General features: G+C 41.0%; 1 protein-coding gene across 2 annotated transcripts in view; it reads right to left on the bottom strand.

The window, feature by feature from the left end:
• The window catches only part of PTPRD (protein tyrosine phosphatase receptor type D), a 2,806,079-nt gene that overhangs the window by 659,360 nt on the left and 2,127,595 nt on the right, over positions 1 to 19,124 (bottom strand). The gene's annotated exons all lie outside the window — the stretch shown is intronic.

The following is a 19,124-nucleotide window of genomic DNA, read 5'->3' as shown; positions in this document are numbered from 1 at the left end:
GCCGGTTTCTGAGCTATTGTAGAATTTACAATAGATATCACTCATGTAATGTAAGAAGTGAAATCTTTGCATTGTACTATATATATATTTCTCTTCGGTATCTGTGACCATGGCTTGCCCCCCCCTAGTTTTGAGCCTGGGTACGCCAATGAATGAGGGTGTCTTGATAATTGCCAATAATTTCCATCTATTGTCTATTCCATTTGCACAACAGCATGTGAAATTGATTGTCAATCAGTGTTGCTTCCTAAGTGGACAGTTTGATTTCACAGAAGTTTGATTTACTTGGAGTTATATTCTGTTAAGTGTTCCCTTTATTTTTTGAGCAGTGTATGAGTGTCTGAGCAAAGGGTCTGAATACTTATGATCATGTGATATTTCAGTTTTTCTTTTTTAACAAATTTGCAAAAATTTCTACGTTTCTGTTTTTTTTCAGTCAAGGTGGGGTGCAGAGTGTACTTTAATGAGAAAAAAATGAACTTTTTAGAATTTAACAAATGGCTGCAATGAAACAAAGAGTGAAACATTTAAAGGGGTCTGAATACTTTCAGTATCCACTGTAAATGGTTAGACATAGGAGACCATTTGGCCCTCCATTGTTTCTCAGGAGAACTTCAAAGGAGATTGGTAAAATAAAAATACAAAAGAAAAAAATTGAAATAAACAAAAGCAGTGCCACCTTTTCAGTAACTGTTTAAACTAATAAAATTAAAAAAATTCTATTTAAATCTGATGTTTCTGTTGTATTGCCTTGCAAAACAACATTAACAGGCCAATTTTACATCCTTGTGAAGCAGTGTCCCCTCTGAGCTGTGTTCACTGGAAATGAAAGAGTTAAAACGACATTTTAATGTGGTTAACAAGAACAATAAAATTTGGAGCTGTCTGCAGATTTTAGTATTTTTAACCCTATCATTTCCAGAGCGCAGAGCTTAGGCCACGGCCCCACTATCAGTATTTGGTCAGTATTCCGTCAGTATTTTTTCTCAGGAATGGGAGCCAAAACCAGGTGAGGAACAATCAGAGAAAAGGTATAATAGAAACAAGTCACCAATTCTGCATTTATCACCCACTCCTGGTTTTGGCTCCCACTCCTGAGAAAAAATACTGACCAAATACTGACCAAATACTGATAGTGGGGCCGTGGCCTTAGAGAGAATAGTGCTGTGAATGTTGTAAAAACAAATCCTCCAAAAATCATGAAGGAATTGCTGTTCTATTTTCCCTATTCCTCCCAATAAATACTTTTTTTATGAATTTTTAAAATAGATAATATAGTAAATTAAAATATAATTCATCTCACAACAAAAAAAATCTTCAAATGGCTTTTTCCACGAAAAAAAAAAGAAACAAAAAAAAAAGAAATGATGGCTATTGGAAGGAAGAAAGGAAGGAAAAAAAGAAAAATGAATTAAGTTCTTAGAGATGCCATTTTCCATGTTGAACAGGACACACGGTGTTATAGTGGCTGCAGAGCGGAAAAAAAAACATTTTTGTTTGTTTTTAATTTCACCTCCCATTTGCAGAGATATTAGCAATTTAAGTATTTGGCATCTAATGAGTTAACCTTACTTAAGTCCAAGTGGGTGTTTTCACTAGAGGTGTATTTTCCCCTGTAGGAGCTGCAATCAACACTCACTTGGACTTAACAAAAGTTAACTCATTAGGTACCAAATACTTTGCTACTATCTCCGCAACTTAGAGGCGTAATTAAAAAAAAGCATTTTATTCCACTATGCAGCCATTATTACAACGTGTGTCCAGTTCAACATGTGAAATTTGGTGAAAGGTCCTCTTTAAAGAGTTAAAATGAACAAGTCAGCTGTAAATGTAGGCATACATTGAGTCTCACCAGTTTTGGGTGTAACTACTCAATCCAGGACACTCCAGTCAGAGCAGAGTGCTAAGTGAGTGAATCGGAGTGGAAAGGGTAATACCCCCTTTAAAGGGAATCTGTCACCAGTTTTTTGCTATCTCATCTAATAGCAGCATAATGTAGGAAAAGAGACCCTGATTCCAACGTTGTATCACTTAGTTTACTGGGTGCAGCCGTTCTGAAACAATCAGAGTTTTTAGATGTAGCTTACAGCAGAGCTGAGAAAGCTAACCCCACCCACACCACAGCTTTCTATGTACATTGTCTATAGACAGCAAGGTGCTAATCAGTGCTGGGGGCAGAGTTGGACCAGGAAGCACAAGAGCTGTAGTCCTGACAGTGATAATCTCCTAGTAATAAAACATTCATTGTATTGAAACAACAGCACACAGCCTAATAAGTGACATATCCCTCAAATCAGTGCCTCAGCCCCTACCTCATGCTGCCTTCAGATTACATGGAAAAAAATCAGATTCCCTTTAACTTAGAAAGTGATATTTCTACATGTCTGGAAGAAATATCAGAGGAGAAAGCAGCACAAGAAAAAAGTTCTATACAAAAATGTTTCAGCATTTTTATTTCATGGTCAATAGAATATTTACTGACATTTCAGAAGAGTAGACAGGACCTCTTTAACTGTTGTTGACAGCCTTATAATACATGTTGGCATTGAGATACCAGTAAAGGCCACGTTTCACTCTACTGTATGTACTGTGCATGGAAGACAGGATACTATTTATATCATGTCAAATCTGATATTTATACTGAAAATGGATCTAAGATCTTCATTTATATTCTCCTTTACTGTTTGCTGCAGAACTTGATTAATAATGTGATATTTACACATGTAATGAATTTGGTTCTAGATGCATTATCCAACAATTACAAACACTGTATGGATGCCATCCTATTTCATTAGCATATTTGGTATATAGGTTCTTATGGCATTATGGATGAACGTTCACATGATTAATCGAGCTCTGCAGCAAACAGTAGATAAAGTAGAATATAAATGAATATCTTAGATCAATTTTAAAGGAAGGTGTTGCTGCCTTTAAAATCCCTTTAATATTTCTTTTTTTTTTCCCAAGGATGTATGGGTATTCCCTTTAAAGTCAGCAATTCGATAGTGATAACATGATGGTTTTGGAAATTAGTTGGAACGTTAATCCTTTCCCACTTTATGAGATATTCTCGAAACCAATTATACGGTATGTAAAATGAGAATGCAAAACAGTTTTAATTAAATATGTTTTATATATTTATGCATACATATTGCATTACATAAATGTATTCATGATATTATATGCAAATGTATCTATATATTAGTTACCAAGTTATTAAACTGTTAAGGATATGACAACTGATAGCAGAACACGCTCATCTTATTGGACTTTATTTGTAAATTGGGTCATATATGCAGAAAGTGTTGGTAAAACCAGACTGCAGCTGAATCTCTCAGGCTGTGTCCCATCGTCACACCGTAAATTTGGAATAAGTGATTTGGAGCTGATTGAAAGGGTATTCTCACCTTATAAAGTGATTGCATATCATTGGAATTTTAATAATGTCATATTTTACTTGCTTTCTCCCTTATCGACTTCAACAAAGAGAAAAATAGACCAACATGTGAAAATTTATGATGATTTCCCATTGATGCAGTTAGACAATTTTAGGCTATGCTCACATGAATTTTTTTTTTTAAAGGGAATCTGTCAGTAGGATCAAGCCTGCTAGACATCAATATGGGCATGTAGGTCATAAGAAGCTGAATAAAATGATATATTGATATCTGTGATCTGATGCCTTATTCCAGAGAAATCCACATTTTTCTCAATATCTAAATGAGCTGTTATGTTCTATGGGCTGGACATAGATCTCCCTGAGAATCTGCCTCCAGAGCTCATTTTAAATTAAAGGGGTCATTACCATTGTGAGACATGTAATGACTGACAGCCCGCTCTCCTGATCTACATATCTCACACTGGTAACAGCCCCTTTCATTTGACATAAGCTTTGGAGGCGGAGTCTCATACAGATCAGTGTCCGTCCCATAGATCTTAACAGCTCATTTACATGTTATAAAAATATGGATATCTCAGAAATACAACATCGGATAACAGATATAAGATATTTTACTCATCTTCCTATGACCTACATAACTATACAGTATAGATGGCTTAGCAGAGTTGATCATACTGACAGATTCCCTTCTTAAATCGCTTCATACATTTTTGGAAACCTCTTCCTCTTAATTCCTATGGGAAATACACTCTGCTGTTCCTATAAGAAGTTTTTTTAGCTTTATTTTCTGAAGAAGTTTTTAAAAATGCTGATCGAAAAAAAGGGCATGTCACTTCTTGGAAGTGGAATCTCTACAAACTATGCACTAGCAAATCAAAAGACTGCAAAAAAAGCATTTTAGGATAAAAACGCAAAAAAACGCTTCCTGGCTATGTGCACATGGAGTCTTTTTGCTGAGTTTTCAGAGCAGATACTCCAAGTTTTTGCGGAGTTTTGAGATTTAGAGGAGGATTTGGAGAGTTTCCGCTCAATTTTTGCTCAGTTTCGCTCCAAAACCCCTCAAACAAAATGTTAGCTTGAAAAAGTTATTAGTTTTAAATGACTCAAGAAATTCAATGTGGCCATAGCCTTAGCAGTGTTTTGATCTCATCAAAACTCCAGCAAAGCCAAATGTACAGTGTTAACATGCAGTTTTTTCATGATTTCATGATTTTGGCTTAAAGCTGCCTTATAATGCAAAGTGTGAATGTGGTTTTATAGCAATTTTACATATAACATATTGATATATCTGCCCTGGTAAAGGTGAAGTTATCATATATAATTACTGTAAAGGGGGTGTATAAGATTATGAAAGAGCTATTTTTTTCTTCTAGACAAAGCATGTCTGGCTACAAATGCAGCTCAATTTGAGCTAAGATTGAGCTGCAATAATAGACACATCTTACAAACAGGAGCGATTCTGCATCTGGATAGGTATGAATGAATGCCATTAAAATGAAAATTCACCCTTGAATACCATATTCCCCTTTCTAAAATAAATATGTCCATAATATTGTGCTAATTACCGTCCTTTTTTTTTAAATAAACTTTCATAATGGTTAGAACTTTGTTCTCATGGAGAGTTCAAAAACCCCTTCTTAAGCATAAATGAAAAGTACAATTCTGGTTACTTGCCGCTGTCACTGAGCTAACTACATAGTGTCATACATTGAACTGAGTAATAATACAGTACACAGCAAGCTTCCATACTCCCCATAGTGATGTCTGCATCTTGTCAGCATGTTATGTTTTAAATCCATGTACAGTATATGGAGGGGATAATAGAAAACTAATTAACACCAAATTGTGGACTGAAAAACTACATGATAATAAAAATCGGAGATTCACTGCTTAAATGGGAACTAAACTTTCAACACACTTTACATAAATCAATACTTCAGGCGAATATAAGAAACTTTTTAATATATCTTATTGGATAAATCAGTTTCCTTCCTCAAATATAAGCCACATTTTCCTCTCTCCTCTGCCTCTTGAACTTGTCATTCACTCTGAGGAAATGGCTTAAATTTTTCTGGCTCAGACAAGACAGATGGCCAGTAGTGATAAGCAAGTAGGTCCTGTTAACCCTTTCCGCGAGCATGCTTGGGTGCTCGCCCAGTATTTCAGTGTGCTCGGGTGTTATGTTTCAGTCACTCCATGCGCATGATTTGCTACTGTTTGACAGCTTTAATACATGTGAGGAATGCCTAAGAAACAGACATTCCTCACATGTATTAAAGCTGTCAAACAGTTACAAATCATGCGCATGGAGTGACTGAAACATAACACCTGAGCACGCTGAAGATACTTGGAAAACACCCGAGCATGCTAGAAAATCTCTAGTAACGAGAATGCTCTCTCATCACTAATGGCCAGATCACTCAAATGTCATATGACACAATTATATTTTATAAAGAAGGGAGGGGAGAAGAGAAGTTATGAAAACCAGAGTGAGGAAACAGGCAGAAGGAGACACAGAAAGATCATGCTGAGCTCTCTAACAAGTCTTTTACCTCACCCCAGAGCTGGATTCAGATGTACACTTCTGCTGTATAATTTTCTCCATGCTGATACTGCTTGTCTTGTGCGCTAATTTAGGAATGAAGTGCAGGAATCTATTCCTGTTTGTTGTGCTGTACATAGAAGACATCATAGCTGCTTGTCTCCTCCCACCAGCTCAGAGTCAATTGCATATTAGAGGTAGAGCCTGCAGATGGGGAAACTGCTAAAAATGCAGGATACAAGACATTTGATGGCCAGATATATTGTTGTTCCTCATGTACACAGACGGGACAGACTATTCTGAAAAGTTACTCTTTAAGATAACTAACTAGTTACTGAACTACACTTCTGCATTTATAGACTTTTTGGTCAACTATAAGTTGCCTATGTACGAGGTTTTTTTTTATTAATAATTAATCTGTCAGATAACATTTATGCTTAACCCTAACTTTATCCCCGAGTGTGCTAATTGATAAATGACTGCAATCATTTACTTTTAGCAGAAGAAATGCACATTACAATACAATATGTTAATGCAACCACTGAAATGCTAAATCCTATGACACCGTGAAGCGTACCTCTGAACGTTTTTATGCAAGACATCGTTTGGAGCTAGAGCAGAAAATAATTGGCTCTGCTGAGAAAGTTGATAAGGAATAAAATGAGATGACTGCCAAAGCAAAACTCAGTCTGAAATGACACTGTCACCAAAGGTTTCTCTAACCTGATCTTCATTTTGGCTTATCGTTTTCAGAAACTGTAAAATGGCTTTAGTGGTCTGAAAGCGAAGCCTGCATTGCAAGGGATTGATTTGGTTGCCAAGTGAAAATGGCCTACATTAACCTGCCACAGATATCTAAATATGTTGATAGAAGTATGCTGTGGAGAAAATTGTCTTAGAAAATTGTCTGATCTCTTATTTGTAAGGCGCCTTTCCTCAGTAATGTGTCTGCTCAAGTTGCAGTTTATGCCTGTTGGGTACATAAGCCGGCCCAGTTGATTTCTATGCTCAATAAACAACTAAATACAAATCAAGAGACAATACCGAACTGATTGCAATTTCACTCTGCGGCAAAGAAAACCTAAGAAGGTAGCAAAATGAAGAATAAAATACATGGCTTAAAGGACAATTTATCTTTCTAGATTTCTACAGCATTACTAATATTGTAAAAGAGCAGAATAATAAATATTACCAGACGTAATTTGTTCATGACCCAGTGATAATTTCCATTCATTCATATTGTATCCTTAATAGCTATAATATATATATATAAACTTAAATAGCGCGATCACAAACTGCTGCCGGTACAACAAATTATACAAAGCTGTTTCTGTGTAAAAATAACTGTTTAATCTCCATTTTGGCAGTCAGAAATGAACTTTAACTTTTACTATACATTTAACTTGAACTTGTAGAATATATACTGCTCCAACATAACTACCACAAACTATGTCAACCACTTGGCATCACAGCACTTTTGGGCTGAATTTCTTTAATATTTTTGCAATCTCGCCTTCTTAGAGCATACCGTTTTCTCTTTTACTGTTGACGTAGCCATATGAAGGCTTTCTTTGTAGTACGCTGCAATCATTGATTGGATACAGTGGTCAAGCATCGGCCAAGCCAGAAGAGACCTTGGTTGTGTGTCGGAGGAGGATGAGGCAGGGGATGCATGGTTTTTTGCTAATTATTTTTTTTTTTGGACTCTCCGGTCACATATTAATTAAATAAAGGAGGTAGAAAACTCCTTTAATTTAAACATTCATTTGTAGGTTTGTTTTTTCTTTTAATATAAGGTAAATCCAGAGCATTAGGGTTAACTAAAACATGGAAAAAACAATAATGTTTTCAAAACTTTTAGTAGTCATTATGACACTCAAATAAGGAAAAAAAGGAAAATGCAGTTTGGAATGAAACTAGTAATACTTGGATATCTGTCTATAGAAATGTTTAGAACCTCTAGAGAGGGACAGAGGCGCACACAAGATAGGGCAATGCCGTCTGGTAACGGATAAGTATAAGCGATGGTAGCGCTCACCTCAAGGTGTTGTGTGCAGGCACAACACCTATATAAGCATGGAAAGCCGCTGCTGCTGCCCCATGGCTGGAGGAAATGGCTCTTCCAGATGTATAATGGCAAAAATGGAGACCGAAACGTTTAGGTGGGCTGTGCTGTGGGAATGAAGAGCCTTGGGATTCCAAATCAGTTTTTATTAATACTGACGCATTTCTGCGCTGGACTGGCACCTTTCTCAAGGTATACAAAGGTTTTTCTACCTCGTGAAACGCGTTGGTATTAATAAAAACCTATTTGGAATCCCTAGGCTCTTCATTCCCGCAGCGCAGCCCACCTAAACCTGCCAGTTTCCATTTTTGCCATTAGACAAATGTTTAGTAATTTTCTTATATATCTAATTTGTATGCTTTGCACCATCAATATCTGCTATGTCTATAAATCCTTTTGGAACAATAGTTTGTGAAATTCATTGTGATAGTGTATTTCTGCCGCTGTATATAAATATCACAAATCAGTCTATTAAAATGATATGACTTGACACGGGTTGTAGAAGAAGTGGCCACTTGATTGACAAGGTATGTACATAAGCAGTGCAATGTAAATCTTAATAAATATGTGTTCCCAGAGGAAAAGACATAACAGAGTTATCTTGCTATATCCACGTCTTGGAAAGGGAAGCAGTTGAGCGAGCTGAACACTCACCCTGCATTGCAGCAGCTTTTGCCTTCACGCTCTGCATTGACTGACATATTATTCTCTCGGCACCCCAATCTATTTTCTGCCTTGCTAACCTTATAACTCCCTGCGTAAACTCTTTCTCTTCTGTTGCTCTAGTATCCTACAGTTTTGCTATTAATTTTTTTTGCTCGTTCACTCCAGTTGTTTTGTCGTAGAAACTCTTGATTTTCACAGTCTTTCTCATCAGTGAAAATTCAATGGCCGACTAATTTTGGGAACCATTCTTTTGAGGTTTCACCTGGACAGTAAAGTCAGGAAACATATGAAGAAGAGCTATTCTAGCACATGTGTGGGTTTACTGGATGTGCATTTATCTTTTTCAGTTCAGTTCAAGAGTGTTAGAAATTTTGTGCAGTTTTCTTTTTCTACTAGGGGTAATTGGGTTGTGTAAAACATCTTTCACTAATATTGTGCTTTTCTGAATATTTTCGAGTCAAAATCTGCAAAAGAAAAATCTGCAATAAATATGCTATACATGAGTATGGCTTAATATTTTCCATAACATGATACCCAGATACATAAAAATCCAAACTGCATTTTGTAACTTATTTCTAAAATACATAAAACTTAAAACTGGTAAACATTCCACCTTTGTAATGTTTAAAAGTCAGTCATTCCAAGAGCAGTTATCATGGATGTTAGGTTCATGGATTACAAGGGCATATTCAAGTATGGATTTGAATTATGCAAGTGTAATTCAATATGTAACATTTTCAACTTCCCCTTGTTTCTGGGACACTAGTTTCTGGCTGGGATGGACTGAGCTCCATTAAGTCCCTATAGGAAAATGCAACTAGCACAAGCAGCAGCAAGATTGGAGAAAAATTCTGCTGCTGCTGAACCTCTTAGGATTAGTGAAAATTCTGCTCATGATCTGGGTTGTTCCTGAAGGTAGGAAGATGAAGTTAGTGAGAGATAGAGGCAGAGAGACACACAGAGATGCTGATACTTTCTAATACATGTTTTATAGTTTCTCCCCAGAGCTGGATTTACAGCTACACCGCTCAGGTGTGTTGTATGATGTCCTTAAAACTGCTGCTGCGTCTTAGGGTATGTTACAGAAAGAGAATGGAGCAGGATCTCCTCATGACTCTATGTACTATATAGGGAAGACTTAATAGCAGCACCAACTAGCAAGCACAGTAAACATAAAAATTAGGGATAGGGCCAACAAAGGGGAAAACTTATGAAAAATGCAGGATACAAGTCACATATTGGTCAGGAATAGCATTATTCCTCCTGTACACACACATGACAGCTTATTCTGAAAATGCACTTTAAATGATGGTTGCACTTGCCCAGCTGGTACAGTATTCACATCAAGAGGATAGTGAAGGTAAAAGTATTTAAACAGTAATAATGTCCAGTATTTAACATACTTATTAACCATGTCTGGTGCATAAGAAGTGTACCAGTAAAACCACTGACACTGCTAAGGCATACAGATCCAGTTGTGGCACCTGCCCAAATGAAAAGAAAATAATATTCCTTATGGAGTCTGAAGGACTTTGATAATATATAGGAAGTTCACCACATAATGACAAAATAGTCTGGTTCAAAAATGGAAAATGGAACAGATGATCCAATTGTCCCAGGATACAAAATCAGAAGTTCTAAAAGGATACTGGAGATGTTTCAGCTCATAGGGAGACATACAGTTTGAGAAAGTCTTACTTCTCACCTAAAATACCTGGAAACAGAAACACACTAGCTAATAATAAAAATCTCTAACAACTAAATAAAATGGAAAGATGGAAGAAATTAGATTAAAGGTTGCTTTTGATCTTAGGGGATAGCTATAATGCTAGGATACTTATTTTGCTATGTTCTGTACATTGATTCCTTTGCTCTGCAGGACATGATCCTTTTTTATTCATAGTCAAATTAATATTATGGTTTGGTTTTCGGTTTTGCCCTGGTTTTTCCCTTGCTCCTTAATCCAACATTTTCTACTAATACGGTTGATAGTGTACTGCATTTCTGAGAGTAACAAGGTCAAGAGCAGAGAGGCAACTAGTCATCAGTACCTTAAGAGCAGAAGTGGATACCAATATAATCCAGGGTAATCTAAAAATAATGAGCTGTTGACATTGGTGAGGAACTCTCCTACTCAACATCCACATTTTATTAGATAAGAGGGGAAATAGGATGCTGTGACGAAACAGCTTCTTATCTTAATTAGCCAGGCGTCGAGATTTGTTAAGCCAAAAGAAATACACTTGATTTGTAGATGTATGTGTGTTTCTTTGGCTGGTCAAGGACAGTAACTCTGGGTGAAACAATGATGTTTGTTACTATGCTAATTGCATATTATACTATATAACTTGCACCATATTGGGTATTTGCTGGGTCTGTTCTATATGTTTATTGCTAGTTTGGTGGTTCAATAACATATTGCCACACTGTTTAACTCTCACCCTGTGTTGTTTGAGTAGTATTACGCCCACGGAAGACCCTGGATCTTCACAGATGCACCGTGGCTCACAGAACTAGACACTAGAACTTAGTTGGACAAAGAAGGATTGTGAATCTGTTTGAAGTCATATAGAGGGAAGCAGCAGTGTACAGCTAGGAAGCTCACCCTAAAATAATTTTTTGGGTGCGTTCCTATGTGTAAATGAGTCACTGTATATAGGGGCCATGTGGCAGAAAATGAAGAGATGTACAGGGTGGGCCATTTATATGGATACACCTAAATTAAATGGGAATGGTTGGTGATATCAACTTCCTTTTTGTGGCACATTAGTATATGGGAGGGGGAAAACTTTTCCAGATGGGTGGTGACCAAGGTGGCCATTTTGAAGTCGGCCATTTTGGATCCAACTTTATTTTTTTCAATAAGAAGAGGGTCATGTGACACATCAAACTTATTGAGAATTTCATAAGAAAAACAATGGTGTGCTTGGTTTTAACGTAACTTTATTCTTTCATGAGTTTTTTTTATAAGTTTATGACCACTTATAAAATGTGTTCAAAGGGCTGCCCATTGTGTTGGATTGTCAATGCAACCCTCTTCTCCCACTCTTGACACACTGATAACAACACCACAAGAAATGCTAGCACAGGCTTCACCCAATAGTTCAGTGAGAACAGAATATTAGAGATGGAACCTACACAGGGGAAACTGGTGAAAAATGCAAGATGCAACTTACATAATGGCCAGTAAAGGTGTTATATATCATGTACTCACACAATATAGCTTATACTCATGGCCATATTTGGTGTCCATGCTGCCCTAAGCACTCTAAGTTGTGACACCCCCTACTGATAAGTAGAGATGAGCGTTGTTCTACTCGAACTGTTCGCCAATCTCAAATTCGAGCTGTTTTGGGCGGTGTTCGAGCCGGTCGGCGAACACAAACAATTTGAGAAAAATTCGGCTGTTCGAGGTTATGTTCGATAACTGTTCGTGCACCAAAATCATAACTGGATTTTTTCTCAGTAATGATGAAAATTAATGTTAATACGCAGTTTGAGTGTACAGCGGGGCGGGGGGAGGGGCAGGGGATGGATCTCTGCAGGAACAATGAAGATCTCCATTTTTTTTTCTCTTTCCCGCATTTGCAGTGGGGAGGTGCAATCTGTCAGCCTATCAGCAGCGCACACACGGAGCGAAGTGCTTTTTTTCACACAAGCAAGGGCATGTGTGATTGGCAGTGTATGTCACATGTCCTTGCCCTATAAGACCAAGCCATTTTCCCCGTCGCCACCATTTTCTCACTGCTGCAGCTGCGTGTTAGACGGCACCGCTGTTGCTGTGTGCGCTATACCTTGTTAATTTCAAGCCAATTTTCGCACAAATATACAGATAGCTTGGGAGTAGGGAATAGTTGTGATTGCAGTCCTTTTAAGGACTAGGTTACAGCATTTCCTACGACTTTTATCAGGCAGGTCTGTGCTCTTAAATAGATAGATTGTGGGAGTAAAGACTAATTGTAATTGGAGTCCTTTTCAGGACTAGGTTACATCAGTTCCTATCAGTTTTTGCCAGGCAGGTCTGTGCCAGTGCTGTGCAAGTTTTTTTCACAGCATTTGGCTGAATCTAGCAAAGCTAATCCTTTTTGGCCTATTGCAGAGTGTGTTAGTCAGTGGAGTAGCCTATCTGTGTTGCAAGATATACCACCTGTGTATAGAATACCAATTTTTTTACTGCACCTAGTGAAGTAAAATCTTTTGGGCATAGCATCATTCTATTAGTCCATCTATACTGACCTCCATCAGGTTGCAAACTGAATATAATTTTTTTCTGCATCTAGCTCTGAAAAAATATTTGGGCTTCTAGCAGTGTGTGGGACTTGGTCTATTAGTCCATCTATACTGACCTCCATCAGGTTGCAAATTAAAAATAATTTTTTTCTTCATTTAGCTCTGAAAAAATATTTGGGCTTCTAGCAGTGTGTGGGACTTGTTCTATTAGTCCTTCTATACTGACCTCCAGCAGGTTGCAAATTGAATATAATTTTTTTCTGCATCTAGCTCTGAAAAAATATTTGGGCTTCTAGCGGTGTGTGGGACTTGGTCTATTAGTCCATCTATACTGACCTCCATCAGGTTGCAAATTAAAAATAATTTTTTTCTGCATCTAGCTCTGAAAAAATATTTGGGCTTCTAGCAGTGTGTGGGACTTGGTCTATTCGTCCATCTATACTGACCTCCATCAGGTTGCAAATTAAAAATAATTTTTTTCTTCATTTATCTCTGAAAAAATATTTGGGCTTCTAGCAGCGTGTGGGACTTGTTCTATTAGTCCATCTATACTGACCTCCATCAGGTTGCAAATTAAAAATAATTTTTTTCTGCATCTAGCTCTGGAAAAATATTTGGGCTTCTAGCAGTGTGTGGGACTTGGTCTATTAGTCCATCTATACTGACCTCCATCAGGTTGCAAATTGAATAAAAAAATTTTCTGCATCTAGCTCTGAAAAAATATTTGGGCTTCTAGCGGTGTGTGGGACTTGGTCTATTAGTCCATCTATACTGACCTCCATCAGGTTGCAAATTAAAAATATTTTTTTTCTGCATCTAGCTCTGAAAAAATATTTGGGCTTCTAGCAGTGTGTGGGACTTGGTCTATTAGTCCATCTATACTGACCTCCATCAGGTTGCAAATTAAAAATAATTTTTTTCTTCATTTAGCTCTGAAAAAATATTTGGGCTTCTAGCAGTGTGTGGGACTTGGTCTATTAGTCCATCTATACTGACCTCCATCAGGTTGCAAATTAAAAATATTTTTTTTCTGCATCTAGCTCTGAAAAAATATTTGGGCTTCTAGCGGTGTGTGGGACTTGGTCTATTAGTCCATCTATACTGACCTCCATCAGGTTGCAAATTAAAAATAATTTTTTTCTGCATCTAGCTCTGAAAAAATATTTGGGCTTCTAGCAGTGTGTGGGACTTGGTCTATTAGTCCATCTATACTGACCTCCATCAGGTTGCAAATTGAATAAAAAAATTTTCTGCATCTAGCTCTGAAAAAATATTTGGGCTTCTAGCGGTGTGTGGGACTTGGTCTATTAGTCCATCTATACTGACCTCCATCAGGTTGCAAATTAAAAATAATTTTTTTCTGCATCTAACCCAGCCAATAGTTTTGGCCTAATACCACAGTTTGGCCACTCAGCTCTGCTCGGTTACCATCCATTGTTTTTTTGTGCAAACAACTCCAGAGTTGTGAATTAGTTAACCACCAAAATGAGTGGAAAAAGGCCTGCTGCTGGTGGAAAGGGGAATAGGCGTGTTGGGAAGGGGAAAAAAGGTTGTGTCCGTGGGGTAGGTGCAGAAGAAAGACCATCTTCCAGCCAAACTAAAATGTCTACTTCTTTTAGCGGACAATGTGATAAGATCCCTTTCTTACGGCCACGCCAATCGCTACAAATTCCAGATGAGGCACAAAAACAGCAGGTGCTTCAACGGATATCAAGTGCTCCTTTAAGTGGGCTCTCCTCCACATCAACTTCAACATCACAAATACTCCAGTCCTCAAAGGTGTCACCCAAATCGCACTTGCTTCCTCACAGCTCCCAAATCTCCAGCTGCCCGTCTGAGTATGAGGTAGAACAGATGGTTGAGTCTGCAGAGCTGTTTACTCATACTATAGCCTGGGAATCAGAGGTCGACTCCAGCGCTTCTGTGAATCCAGACGAGGAAATGATCTGCACTGATGCCCAGAATCTTTATGAGTCGGATCCAGGACCAGACGCAGAAGGTTCTGACCATAATGTAGACCCTCATTCCCAAACTGTAACTCCTGTTGGTGGAGACAATGAGGAAGACGATGATAAGACTCAAATACCTGATTGGAGCGACAACTTTAGTTTTTTGTCAGGGCAGGAACAGGTTGGCTCTGAGGACGACGGGTGTGATAACGCACAGGGTGATGATGATGAGGTCGGAGATCCCACTTACTGTCAACCCACAGTCAGCCAAGAGATGAGGTCAGCAGAGGAGGTGGAGGAAGATGCTAGTGACGACGAGGTCAGGTTGCGCCTTCCTGGACAGAGACGTAGTACTGGAAGCACGTCAACAACTGCATCCTCAAACACAACTCTGCCTCTCACCACAAGTCGTGGTGGCTCTTCAGGTCGCATGGGTGCTAAGCCTTGCATAGCCTGGGCATTTTTTCAGATCGATAAAGATGACCCAACTCGTGTTATCTGTAACATTTGTCAGCAAAAGCTAAGTAGAGGCCAAAAAATACATAGTTTGAGTACTTCATGCATGAACCGGCACATGGACATGAAGCATAAGTTGCAGTGGGAAGCTCAGTGTGCTACAATGCGGTCTAGCCGGCCGGGCCAACCACCGTCTGCCATATCTTGTGCATCCGCGGCCTCTTCATCCTCTGTGACTGGGGGGACAGCAGTCACACCTGTTTTGGGGCGCAGACCTGCCACCTCTTTACCCGCAACAGCCAGCGTGATTGGCAGGTCATCATTTTCTTTGGAGGTGGTAACACCAGCTGGTCTTGAGCGCTGTCCGACATCGATAGCACCACCTTTGGATCAAGGCAACCTAACATGTCCGCCTGCATCTTCCTCACAGACCGGCAGTTTGCCGGGGACACCCTTATCAACCCCGTCTAAGCACAATAGCCAGCCCTCGGTCCCTCAGATGTGGACAAGTAAAAGACCATTTCCTCCTAGCCATGAGAAAGCTAAGAGGTTGAATTTCACCATCTGCAAGCTCTTGGCTACAGAAATGCTGCCTTTCCGCCTGGTGGACACAGAGGATTTTCGAGACCTTATGTCCGTCGCAGTGCCCCAGGACCAGATGCCCAGTCGGCACTACTTCTCAAAGAAAGGTGTGCCTGCGCTCCACCAGCATGTCGCACACAACATCACCGCTTCTTTGAGAAACTCTGTGTGTGACAGGGTGCATTTCACCACAGACACTTGGACGAGTAGGCATGGACAGGGGCGTTACATGTCGCTGACTGGGCACTGGGTAACTATGGTGACAGCAGGACAAGGGGCTGCTGTCCAAGTCTTGCCGTCCCCACGAGTTGTGCGTCAATCCTCTTTATGTCATTTTTCCTCCACTGCTTCTGCCTCCTCAACCTCCTCTCGGTCTTCCACCTGCACCCAAAGCCTGTCTGGTCATGCCACAAGCTTTCTAACTGCGCAGAAGGGATCCTGCACACCTCCTTACTATGCTGGCAGTAGGGCTCAACGTCATCAGGCGGTTTTTACATTGAAATGTCTGGGAAATGTGAGTCACACAGCTGAGGAGTTGTGGTCAGCTCTGGAGAACCAATTTCATGAATGGTTGTCTCCACTGGACCTGAAACCAGGGAAGGCCGTGTGCGACAATGCTGCAAACCTGGGTGCGGCCCTTCGCCGGGGCAATGTCACACACGTGCCTTGTATGGCTCACGTGTTGAACCTGGTTGTCCAGCAATTTTTAGCCCACTATCCCAGACTAGATGGCCTTCTGCAGAGGGCACGGTCGCTGTGTGCTCACTTCCGCCGTTCGCATCCCGCAGCTCAGCGACTTACATCTCTACAGAAGTCGTTGGGCCTGCCACTTCACCGGCTAAAATGCGATGTGCCTACCCAGTGGAATTCAACTCTGCACATGTTGCAGCGACTGTGGCAGCACCGACAAGCCCTGGTGCAATACGTTCTGAGGTATAGCCTGGGCCAACGAGATTCAGAGGTGGGGCAAATCACGCTGGAGGAGTGGTCTCAGATCAGGGACCTATGCACCCTTCTGCACAGTTTTGAAATGGCGACGAAGATGTTTAGTGCTGACGATGCCATTATCAGCATGACTATTCCGGTGATTTACATGCTGGAGCACATGTTAAACAGAATTCGGAGTCAGGTGGTGGCACAAGAGGAGGTGGAGGAAGTAGAGGAGGAGGAGTTGTATGCGGAAGGGCTAACATCTGCAAGGTCCAGATGGTCGGCAGCACCAGGGCGGCAGGCATGTGAGGGTGGGGGAGATGATTTTACCAGGGCGCATGGTAGCAGCCAAACTAGTGAGGAAGGTGCAGGAGCCCAGGAAGAAGTGGAGGACGAACTGATGGAAGACTCATCAGATGAGGGAGACCTTGATCACATTTCTGTTGTGCGAGGTTGGGGGGAGAGGACAGAGGAAGGAAGCATGATTGTTACCTCGCCACCAACACAACAGGGACTTGGTGCTCCTGGATGCGCAACACACATGAGTGCCTTCTTGCTGCACTACCTGCAACATGACCCTCGAATTGTGAGAATTAGAAATAATCCTGACTACTGGGTTGCCACACTGTTAGATCCCCGGTACAAAAGTAAATTTGCAGAAATTATTCCTGCCATAGAAAGGGATGCACGCATGCAGGAGTATCAGCAGAGACTGTTGCAGAATCTTACATGTGCTTTTCCACAAAATACCAGTGGTGCACGTAGTGAATCTCACAGTTCCAACTTGCCAACCGTGGTCTGTATGGAATTGTTCAATAAAGGGCCCAATATTAAGATAACATAGATGGGAGAGGTCTCTATGAATAGGAATTCCTAAGTATTTGATACCCTGTGAGGGCCAGGCAAAGGGAAAGTTGGACTGGATGGAATCCTATATGGATTTAGGGAGGGAGACATCGAGGGCCTCAGACTTCGCTGCATTGATTTTAAAATTTTACCATGTAACAAAGTGATCTATTTCAGCCATAACAGCAGGGATGGATATATGTGATTGAGTGATATATACTAGGACATCATCAGCAAATAGAGAGCACTTGTACTCGGTGCCTCCCACCTCAATCCACCTAATATTGGGGTTATGGCGAATTGATGAGAGCAGGTGCTCCGTCACTAGGATGTATAAGAGAGGGGACAGAGGACATCCCTGCCTTGTCCCATTGGTGATTGTGAAAGGTGATGAAAATGTTCTGACGCACCCCCTGGGCCTTGGGACACCCGGAGCCGGACCCTTTTTGGTGGATGCTGGTGGTTGTAGTCTTCGTGGCGGCGATCCGGTTCCGTGGCTCAGGGCGGTCAAACCAGTGGCGGAACTATTTATGTGGTTTTGATGTTTAAATGTCCGACTACGCCACCCGTGGATTGCGGTCAGAGTGAACCGCCGCTACAGGGCAGACCGCTAAGGCTGGTGTTGTGGGTGCAGCAGAGCGTAGCATAACTCCCCACGGGAGGAGTATAGCCTCAGGGCAGTGTATGCGGAGGATGGGGGTGATGGTGCAGGGCAGCAGCAGTAATGACACGGAGTCAGTGATGCAGTTCAGGGCCTTTACTCACAGTTCTTATTATCCAGACCACGTCTGCAGGTAACGGCTGCCCACGTCGTACTGTGCTCACCAGGTGAGGGGCTCAGACAACTCCCAGATAACTTTGGAGCGCTTCACAGGACCCCCTTTGTGTGTCCTTTGTCTGGCCTTTCTTACCAACACTTCTGTCCGGCTGCCTCGGGCCTCCTCTTGGTAAACTTGGCGCCAGTTTCCCTGACCCTATGTGGTGCCTTCCTAGCGGGTGGAGCAAGGGGCTGCGCCACATAAAATGTCAGAACCTCCGGTTTCTAGCTGAGGGTCGTTTCCTGCCTCCACTAGTTCGGGGACCGGTCTCCCCCTTTGGCCTGACCCCTCCACGCAGGTGGATTCGGGCGTGCGGTGGCGACTCGCCCGTCCGCACCCCTGGGATCCCTTCATTCCTCGTTCCTGGAGCCTTCTCCGCTCCTCTTCCTTCCTTCTCCCTCTTGCAGGCCTGGGCCTCTGTTACTAGGCCCGCCTCCGGAGCAGAGCTCATGCAGAGCCCCTGCTCCCTGCCACTTCTGCTCAGACTTCTCTGCACTGAACTAAGATGGTGCCCACCTTTTATACTCCCTTCTCAATGCACCCAGGAACTGCTTCCTCCCTGCTCCTGCACTGCAGGGTTCCCCTTCCTCAGTGTTCCCTCCCCCCACTCCAGCCAGGGACAGGGACTGTCGTGCCCATC

Source organism: Phyllobates terribilis, unplaced genomic scaffold (genome assembly GCF_046119375.1).
Source record: "Phyllobates terribilis strain yellow unplaced genomic scaffold, ASM4611937v1 Scaffold_1__5_contigs__length_1240528914, whole genome shotgun sequence".
Classification (NCBI taxonomy): Eukaryota; Metazoa; Chordata; class Amphibia; order Anura; family Dendrobatidae; genus Phyllobates; species Phyllobates terribilis.
This window is presented reverse-complemented; position numbering and strand designations above follow the sequence as displayed.